Raw genomic sequence first — 10,000 nt, forward strand, 5'->3', positions numbered from 1 at the left:
CGTGTGTGTGTGTGTGAGGCTGTTTTCATAAGGCCGCTCCTGAACAGAAGGAGCTTGTTTGGAAAGGCAGATTACAATGGGGACTTCATTTCATTGGCAATATTCCACACACTCAGTGTGAATGACTGCCCGTTCATTTTCAGATTGGATTTTTTGTTTGTTTGTGCATATCTGTGCATATGTATGTGTGTGCGCATATGTGTGTGTGTCAGTGTATGTGTGTGTCAGTGTATGTGTGTGTGTGTGTGTGTGTGTGTGTGTGTGTTTTGAATAGATGTGGTTCGGAATTGTGTTTATGTTTGTGTGTGTGTGTGTATGCATCTGTGTTGTCCTCTGTTAACCACTCTGATGGATCCGGATTGCTGTCTCTGTTTCTCTGGTTTGTCCTGGTTGGCATGGCGACGGACCTGGTAGAGACTGCGGAAGAGGCGTGTATGATATTCACCTGTTGCACAAACATCCTGCTGTTCACTACTGTCACTCACAGAGAATATGAGAGAGAGAGAGAGAGGCAGAGGAGTGGAGGAGAGAGGAGAGGAGAGGAGAGGAGAGGAGAGAGGAGAGAAGACAGGAGAAGAGGAGAGGAGGAGAGAGATTGAGAGAGAGAGAGAGAGAGAGAGAGAGGTAAAAGAGAGAGATTGAGAGAGAAGTGGATAATATTAGAGTGGGAGACTTAGATAATGGAGAGAATGAGAGAGAAAGGATGAGTTAGAGAGAGAGAGAAAGAGAGAGATGAACCAAGAATGTGTTAGAGAGAGAGAGTGAGAGAGAGAGGGGGTAGAGGTGAAGAAGGCCTGTAGAAGAGGTGTTGGTGTGTGTGTGTGTGTTTGTGTGTGTGTTGGTTCATAGTCAAACTTAGAACCTGACTGCACCTCTCTGCGAATGAATTACGGGGAATTAGTAGGAGAGAGAGTGCTCTGAGCCTGTGGAAGAGTGAGGCTCATGCTGGTCTCATGAGCCTGTGGAAGAGTGAGACTCACGCTGGTCTCATGAGCCTGTGACCTGTGGAAGAGTGAGACTCACGCTGGTCTCATGAGCCTGTGACCTGTGGAAGAGTGAGACTCACGCTGGTCTCATGAGCCTGTGGCCTGTGGAAGAGTGAGACTCACGCTGGTCTCACGAGCCTGTGGAAGAGTGAGGCTCACGCTGGTCTCATGAGCCTGTGGAAGAGTGAGACTCACGCTGGGCTCATGAGCCTGTGAATCATGAGCCTGTAGAAGAGTGAGACTCACGCTGGTCTCACGAGCCTGTGGAAGAGTGAGGCTCACGCTGGTCTCATGAGCCTGTGGAAGAGTGAGACTCACGCTGGGCTCATGAGCCTGTGAATCATGAGCCTGTAGAAGAGTGAGACTCACGCTGGTCTCACGAGCCTGTGGAAGAGTGAGGCTCACGCTGGTCTCCTGCCAGTGGGCTGTGGTGCGGTGCGGTGAGGCACCGCTAAGGCAGCAAATCAGCGGCGGGATTTCAGTGGTAATGAATAGCTTTGGTGTCGCCCCCGTGCTGGGACTGAAACCTCTCTCTTAATGAAAGGCGCAAGGAGTCTGCCTGTCAGAATCTCTGCGTATTAACTTTATTTCCCCGTAGAGATTTCCCGTAATGTCATGGCATTTTTGTCAATTTAGAGATGTTTAGAATTAATACGCCTTTACGCGGAATTGAGCTGGGGTATGATATTACGGCTGGCCGCTAAAGCAAGTGGATTTAATTCTCCAGATAATATGGCCCGACGAGAGACAAATGTGCTGTTTGTTTTGAAATTCTTCATAACTATGACAAATTTGTGGAGATGTTCTCGTAATAGGGAAAGAACTGCACCTTGCTGTTCAGTTTAATGGAAATGTATGAATGTTTTTATTGAGCTGCTCCACTCCAGTATTTCATTATCCTACTCTCTCTCTCTCTCTCTCTCTCGCTCCCTCTCCCTCTCTCTCTATCTCTCTACCCCCTCTCTTTCTCATCCCCACCCTTTCAGGTTCTCTATTCTTTCCATGCTCTTTTCCTTTTCCCCTTCCTCTCCATCTGCCCATCTTTCCCCTCTTTTTTTCCCTTTTTCCCCTTCTTTATTTTACTCTACCTCCCTCTCTCTCTCTCTCTCTCTCACTCTCTCATATCCCCTCTCTATTTTATTCTACCTCCCGCTCTCTCCTTCTCTCTCTCTCTCTCTCATATCCCCTCTCTATTTTATTCTACCTCCCTCTCTCTCCTTCTCTCTCTCTCTCTCTCTCTCTCATATGCCCTCTCTATTTTATTCGACCTCCCTCTCTCTCCTTCTCTCTCTCTCTCTCTCATATCCCCTCTCTATTTGATTCTACCTCCATCTCCCTCTCTCTCTCTCATATCCCCTCTCTATTTTATTCTACCTCCCTCTCTCTCCTTCTCTCTCTCCCTCCTTCTCTCTCTCTCATATCCCCCCTCTATTTTATTCTACCCTCTCTCTCTCTCCTTCTCTCTCTCCCTCCTCTCTCTCTCATATCCCCCCTCTATTTGATCCTCCCTCCCTCTCGCACATAGACCCCACCCACCTCTACACACACTTTGAGCTCATCAGGCAAGCCATCCCGCTCCATAGCGCCGTTAGTGTTATGAGAATCATACCCACAACCGCCAGAATGAGAGAGGGAGAGGGAGAGAGAGAGAGAGAGGGAGAGGGAGAGGAGAGAGAGGAGAGAGAGAGAGAGGAGAGAGAGAGAGAGGGAGAGGAGAGAGAGAGGAGAGAGAGAGAGAGAGATGGAGAGGAGAGAGAGAAGAGGGAGAGAGAGAGGGAGAGGAGAGAGAGAGAGGGAGAGGGAGAGGGAGAGAGAGAGAGAGAGAGATTTTTTGATTTTTCAACAACTTTTTATTATAAGCTTTGAAAAACACACAAGAACATTATCAGATCATTTGACACAATATTGAATGAATAAATATACAAAAAAAAATACAAAAAACAAAACATATAATTTAATCAGGGGATCCAGCCCTCTTCAAAAAAGTAGCAAAAAACACATTTTCATCCTCAATTTTACACAGCGCACCACAGTGACACCATGTCTGTTCAAATGAATCAAGGTTTTTCATTGCCTTATAGAAACGAAAATCAATTAAAATACGAGATCTCACTAAAATTGAGAAAACTAATACCAAGTCTTCACTAGACATTTGCTCAACTTTGTTTCTTCGACTGACATAGATAGCCATTTTTGCTTGACCAAGAATGAAATTTATCAGCTGGCATTTATAACGTCGTTTCTGTACATATTTAAAACCAAAGATAAAAGTCTCTGATGAAAAGATTTCGTGAAGCTGAACAAAGAGCATTTGCAAAATAGCAAATAAAGGTCTTAGCCTCACACACTGCATAAAAGCATGAAATACAGTTTCTCTTGAAAAACAAAATGGGCACTCTTGGCCTACATCGGGGTTTAAAACAGAAACAAATGCATTGACTGCAACAGCACCATGCAGAATTCTCCACTGCAAATCCCCAATTTTCTTTGTCAATGGTGACTTGTAAAACGCTCTCCATTGAGGTTTAAAACTCTCCTCTACCTGCAAAACAGTACGCCAGGGTGTGTCTGTTCTCTTGTCCAGTATCTTTCTATTTAAGACTTAACACACGTTTGGTACAAGGCTTTACCCTTTGCTGGCTTTGGACCCAAGAATGTCAATTCATCACATTGCAAATAAATCCCAGTGCAATCCATAAGATTGGGAGACAAAGTAAAGTTAGGGAAAGGATCACTGCAGTCTGGACTGCACAACCCACTGATGAAGTCTCCCAGCATTTGTAACTCTCCACTTGTTAATGAAGCCCGCCATTTCTCCAGGAGTTGGGCAATAACACGGATGGATCTCACACCCAAATGATCTGCAACATTCCTGGTATTCCCAAAGTCTGATCCAGCCAACCGTAAGTGGCCTAGTGTGGTGACTCCAGACCTGAGCAGGCTAAAAGTAACTGCATGAATTGGCTTTTCACAAGTTATGTCCAGTCTTGAGCCATAGATCAGAGGTTCCTTTAAAAACCAGTAAAGAGAACTTGTGCTGTGTGCCCTTTGCACTGTTAAAAGAGACCAGACTTTAAAAAGATTTGAGTAAAATATGGGGAATCTGCTCAGGTTGATCTTCTTCGGATCCACCAAGAATAAATTCCTCTCCAGTCCCAATCCATCAAAAGTTCGTAAGATGGCACAAGCCACAGACTTCCAACCACAGTCCACAGGCCCTGTGAGTAGACGCTGCACAAACTGTAGGCGAAAAGCCGCTGTTCTGCTCTGTAAGTGAATAAGTCCATGTCCACCTTCCCCTTTGGGCAGATATAAAACATTCTGTGGTACCCAATGCAGATTGTCCCAGAAGAAGTTTACCAAGATTGACTGGATTTTAGACAGCAGGTGTGTTGGAGGATCTATACAAGCAAGCCGATGCCAGAGGGAGGATGCAGCCAAATTGTTAATAATAAGGACACGCCCTCTGTAAGACAATTTACTAATTAAAAACTTCCAGTTGTGAAGGCGTCCCTTTATTTTTTCTACAGAACCTTCAAAATTTTTCTGTATGAACTTTTCATCCCCTAGAAATACTCCAAGATATTTAAAACCTTCCCTGGTCCAATGTAAGCTATCTGGTAAACTTGGCCCTCCATCTGACCACTTCCCAACCAGCATAGCTGTACTTTTAGACCAGTTAACTTTTGCAGAGGAAATGGCTCTAAAATCTTCAAACATATTCAACATCACATTCACATCCCTCTGCCCGCTTACGAACACAGCAACATCATCTGCATATGCAGACACCTGAAAGGCATTTCCACAATTTGGAATAGTCACCCCATGTAGCTCTTTTCTTAGCCTTATTAAAAGGGGCTCTATTGCCAAGGCATATAGCATACCAGACAAGGCACATCCTTGTCTAACACCCCTATGCACTTTAAAAGGAGCACACAAGTCACCATTAACTTTGAGCATACTCTCAATGTCACAATACAGAACTCTTATTAAATCAATAAAATGTGGACTAAAGCCAAAAGCTGCCAGAACACTCCACAAATAGTTGTGCTCAACCCTGTCAAATGCCTTCTCTTGGTCTATAGATACCAGACCAAACTCCAGGTTAAAAAACTTGCCTAAATCAAAGATATCTCTGATAAAAGAGATATTATTGTGAATTAGTCTACCTGGTACACAATAGGTCTGGTCAGGGTGGATGACCTGCTCCAAAACCTTGCTCAGTCTATTGGCCAATGTTTTAGAGAGCAGTTTATACTCACTACAGAGTAATGACACAGGCCTCCATGACTTTATGTCATTCAGGTCACCTTTTTTGGGCAGCAGAGAGAGCACCGCTCTGCGGCAACTCAGTGGCAGTCGCCCCTTGGCTAAACTGTCACTAAGTACAGCCAGTATATCTTCACCCATTTCGGGCCAAAAGGACTTATAAAAATCAATAGGAATGCCATCGACGCCCGGAACTTTGGCACATTGCATCCCTTGGAGGGCTATGTCCAGTTCCTCTAGGGTCAAAGCCCTACCGAGGTCTACATTAGCCTCTGTGGACACCTGAGGTAATTTGTCAAGAAAGACACTGTCCTCAGCCTGGTTCTGGAAGATCTCGCTTTTGTATAGCTCCTCATAGAAGCCAACTGCTCTCCTGCGTATGTCGGCATGGTCAGACAGCAGTGTCCCATCCTCTGAACGTAGAGCATGAATAAATCTTTTTTGTCCATTTTTTTTCTCCAAATTAAAAAAGAATTTTGATGGTGCATCCATCAACTCCGCACTTTGGAAGCGGGACCTGACCAGAGCTCCCTGTGCTGTTATACCTAGTAGTTTAGCCAATTCATTTTCTTAACTCTAAAATTTTCAGTGTGGGCCTGCTGGCCTGTGTTTTCAGCTAAGTTCTGAAGCTCAATTATTTCTTTTTCTAATGTTTCCATGCTTTGAGTTATGTCCCTTGTGACATTGACAGTGTACTCTTGACTTAGCTGTCTTATCTGCACCTTGGCAAAATCCCACCACTGCTGTAATGACTGGAAGGAAGGTTTCGTTGTTCTAAAATCATTCCAAAAGTATGTGAACACATCCTTAAAATGGACATCAGACAATAAATTAGTATTAAAATGCCAGTAGGAACTTTTTGGCTTAACAGAATTTAAAGAAAAAGAACAAACAACTAAACTGTGGTCTGAAAAACCGACTGGAATGATGGAGCAGTTTCTAAAAATACTACGCTGGTGTTTAAAACCATAAAACCTATCCAGTCTGGCCAAAGACAATAGATTGTTATACGCATGAACCCATGTATACTGCCTGTCACTAGTGTGGAAATTCCTCCAAATGTCCACAAGGACATTTGAATTTTTCAACTCAATGAGCCGTCTTCGTGAGGGCATGTGCGGCTCAACATGGTTCCTGTCTATGGCTTTTTCAGTACAGTTAAAATCCCCTCCCAGAAGTAAAAACTCCTGTGAATCAAGACCATGTAAGGCATTTTCCAGACTATTTAAAAAAAGCATTCTGTCAATTGCCATAGTAGGCGCATAGACACAAATAAAAACAAAAAAATGATTTTCAAATTGGGCTTTTACTTTCAAAAGTCTACCTTTGGCAATTTCCTCAACTTGATATGATAGGGGGGTAAAAGTGCGAGAAAATAAAATAGCAACCCCACCACTATTTGAGGTGTTGTGGCTTAAAACAGACAGCCCATCAAATTCTCTTGCCCAGTCAACTGCATTCAACGCATCAGAATGCGTTTCCTGAACAAAAACAATATCAAACTTTTTTTGTTTTATCGTTTCAAACAAAACAGCTCTCTTTTTCTGTTCTCTAGCCCCGTTTATGTTTAAAGAGGCAACACGAATTTCACCCATGATAAAGAATAAAAATAAAAAGAGCTGTACACACACTTCCATCACAGAAGACAATAATTTAGGCTTTGTCATTGCTACTCAATAGAACCTTAAGCTTGGTCAGTTTTTTTCAAACGGTAGACCTCCTGTTCAGTAAAACAGCCCTCATGCATAAATGACCTCGTCTTTGAAATGAACTGTTCCACATCAGGGAAATAATCATCAATTCGTACATTTCTCACATGCTTTGTTTCCTTCAGAAACGTTTTAACGTCATCACTGCTGTAAGTGCGGTTAGCATACCCACTCTGATGCAAACTGCAAGTTATGCTGCAGTCTGAGAAATCACTCTCACTCTCGGCATCAGACGAGCTTAAGTCAACGAGTTTCTTTTTAGCACTTTTATTTACATGAGAGCGTTTTCTCTTCTCTGGGGGTAGTTTAAAAATTCTTGCATCCATTTCCATTAGATTTACATCCGTTGCTGTCTGGACTTCACTATTGTCAGTTAATGTAACATTGTTGTCTTGTAGAACATCTGCGCTTTCACGTTCGGCATTGTCCACAACACTTCCCTCCGAACTTGCCATCTCATTTAGTGAATCTGACGTATTTTTTCTTGTTCCTGAGGAACATCTGCGTCGTCTGTCTCACCGACAGTAGGTGAAATGGTTGCCGTCTCACCAGCACAAGGTTCACCAGTCTCGGCAGCCTGCTTCTCCCCTGCATCACCACTAGGCCTACCAACGTTTTCGCTCTGTCCAGAAGCATCATCTGAATTTCCTCGTTTATCGGGACAAGCGCGTATGAGATGTCCAGTTAGACCGCAACCAAAACATCTCATAAAGTTCGTGGTTGCATAAACAACATAATTAAAGTTATCAGCCTTTACATTCAGTGTCAGATCTAATTCATCTTTGTTATCTTTTAAAACCATGTACACGAAACGCCTAAAAGACATGACATGTTTTAAAAGCGGAGATTTACTCGCAATTGGAATCTTCTTGATCTGCGACACTACTTTACCATGCCGTGAAAGCGTTTGTAATAAAACCTCATCTTTAATGAATGGTGGTACGTTCGACAAGGTTACTCTTTTGGACGGGGTAGAAAGTGGAAGGACAGATGTGAAAACACCATTGATCGATACTCCACTTTCAACTACCTCGTTGGCCATTTCAGTGGTTCTCAAAAACAGAACAACAGCGTTGTTCATGCGGGCCGCTGATAAAATATTACCATGCCCTACAATTTCTCCAATAACCAAACTACAATCTTCTACGCTGGCAGTCGATGCAATTTTGATTCCATGACGCCTCGTAAGCTGTTCAAAACCCATACCAGGGACAGCCATACCACCAGCACAACGCTGGGAGCAGACGCCCGGGAAACACCACACACAAAACAAACAAAAACACCCTACGTGCTGTTTTCACTAACCAAAACAAAAATAAACCTTAATGTTCTAGAGAAAAAAGTACATTAAATATAAGGATAGAAAAAAGAAAATTGGAAAGAACAGTCGTTCCTGGCACAGCGGCCAGTGCTCCTCACTCACTCACGTTTCCGCGTTTCCCACTCGCTCCCAGCATGCACTCAGAGAAAGCAAGAGAGAGAGAGAGAGAGAGAAGAGAGAGAGGAGAGAGAGAGAGACAAGGACAGGAGAGAGAGAAGAGAGAGAAGAGAAGAGAGAGAGAGACAGAAGGAGAGGAAGAGAGAGAAGGAGAGAGAGAGAAGAAGGAGAGAGAGAGAGACAGGAAGGAGAGAGAGAAGAGAGAGTGCAGAGAAAAGCTCCCAACTCTGCATGTAGAGCTGAATTAGGCCAATACCCTCTAATATTAAAGATCCAAAAACAAGCCCTAAATTTCTGGAATCATATTAAAACAAGTGACCCACTCTCCTTTTCCTACAAAGCCCTATGCTGCCAGGAGTTGAACCCACAAAGGAGTCCCCTCTGCTTACTTGTCCTGAGGCTGGGTGAACCATCACCCACCCAGGTCATTACACAACGACGACCTCAGCCTCAAAACTCAAGATCTCAGATAATCAGACCCAACCAAATCATTATGAAAGAAAAAGAAAAATATAGAGATCACTGGGCAAAATTAACAAAATCCCAGAACAAATTAGAAACATATGTATCACTAAACAGACAGTACACCGTGGCAAATTACCTGACCACAGTGTCTGATAAAAAAATGCGGAAAACTTTAACTAAAATACAGACTGAGTGAGCACAACCTGGCAGTAGAAGTCGGCCGACACAGACAGACCTGGCTACCCAGAGAGGAGAGGCTGTGCTCCTTCTGTAACCAGGGAACAGTAGAGACGGAGCTACACTTCCTGATTACTGCAACCATAACCAAAGTCTTAGAGACTATTATTTTGACAAAATAACACAAATATTCCCAGAATTCCAACATCTAAATGATCTGGACAGACTCTCAGTTCTACTGGGAGAGGGAGGACTGCTGTAGACTGGCAGCAAAATATGTATCAGCATGTCATGAGCTCCACAATAACATGAACCCCCTGTCCCAGATAACTAATATTTAATGTTTAATAATTAACAATGAACCTGTTATATGTTTCTATACCACATTGTTACCACCTATAACTTATTGTTTGTTTTTTATTTATTTATGTTTATTGTGCTTGTACATTTTATGTAAACATGCTTTGGCAACGTTGTATTGTATGCAGTCATGGCAATAAAGCCTTTTTGAATTTGAATTTGAATTTGAATTTGAGAGAGAGAGACAGGTGAGAGAGAGAGACAGGAGAGAGAGACAGGAGAGAGAGAGACAGGAGAGAGAGAGAGAGAGAGACAGGAGAGAGAGAGACATGCTGCTACAGGAGAGAGACAGGAGAGAGAGAGACATGCTGCTACAGGAGAGAGAGAGACAGGAGAGAGAGAGACATGCTGCTACAGGAGAGAGAGAGAGACATGCTGCTACAGGAGAGAGAGAGAGAGAGGTGAGAGAGAGAGACAGGAGAGAGAGAGAGACATGCTGCTACAGGAGAGAGAGAGAGAGAGAGACATGCTGGTACAGGAGAGAGAGAGACATGCTGCTACAGGAGAGAGAGACATGACACAGACACACACACACACACATTACGTGGTGTTTGTTTGGTTAAATCTGAACCCCTCCAGTAAGATTGGGCCAGACT

Source organism: Clupea harengus, chromosome 1, assembly GCF_900700415.2.
Source record: "Clupea harengus chromosome 1, Ch_v2.0.2, whole genome shotgun sequence".
Classification (NCBI taxonomy): domain Eukaryota; kingdom Metazoa; phylum Chordata; class Actinopteri; order Clupeiformes; family Clupeidae; genus Clupea; species Clupea harengus.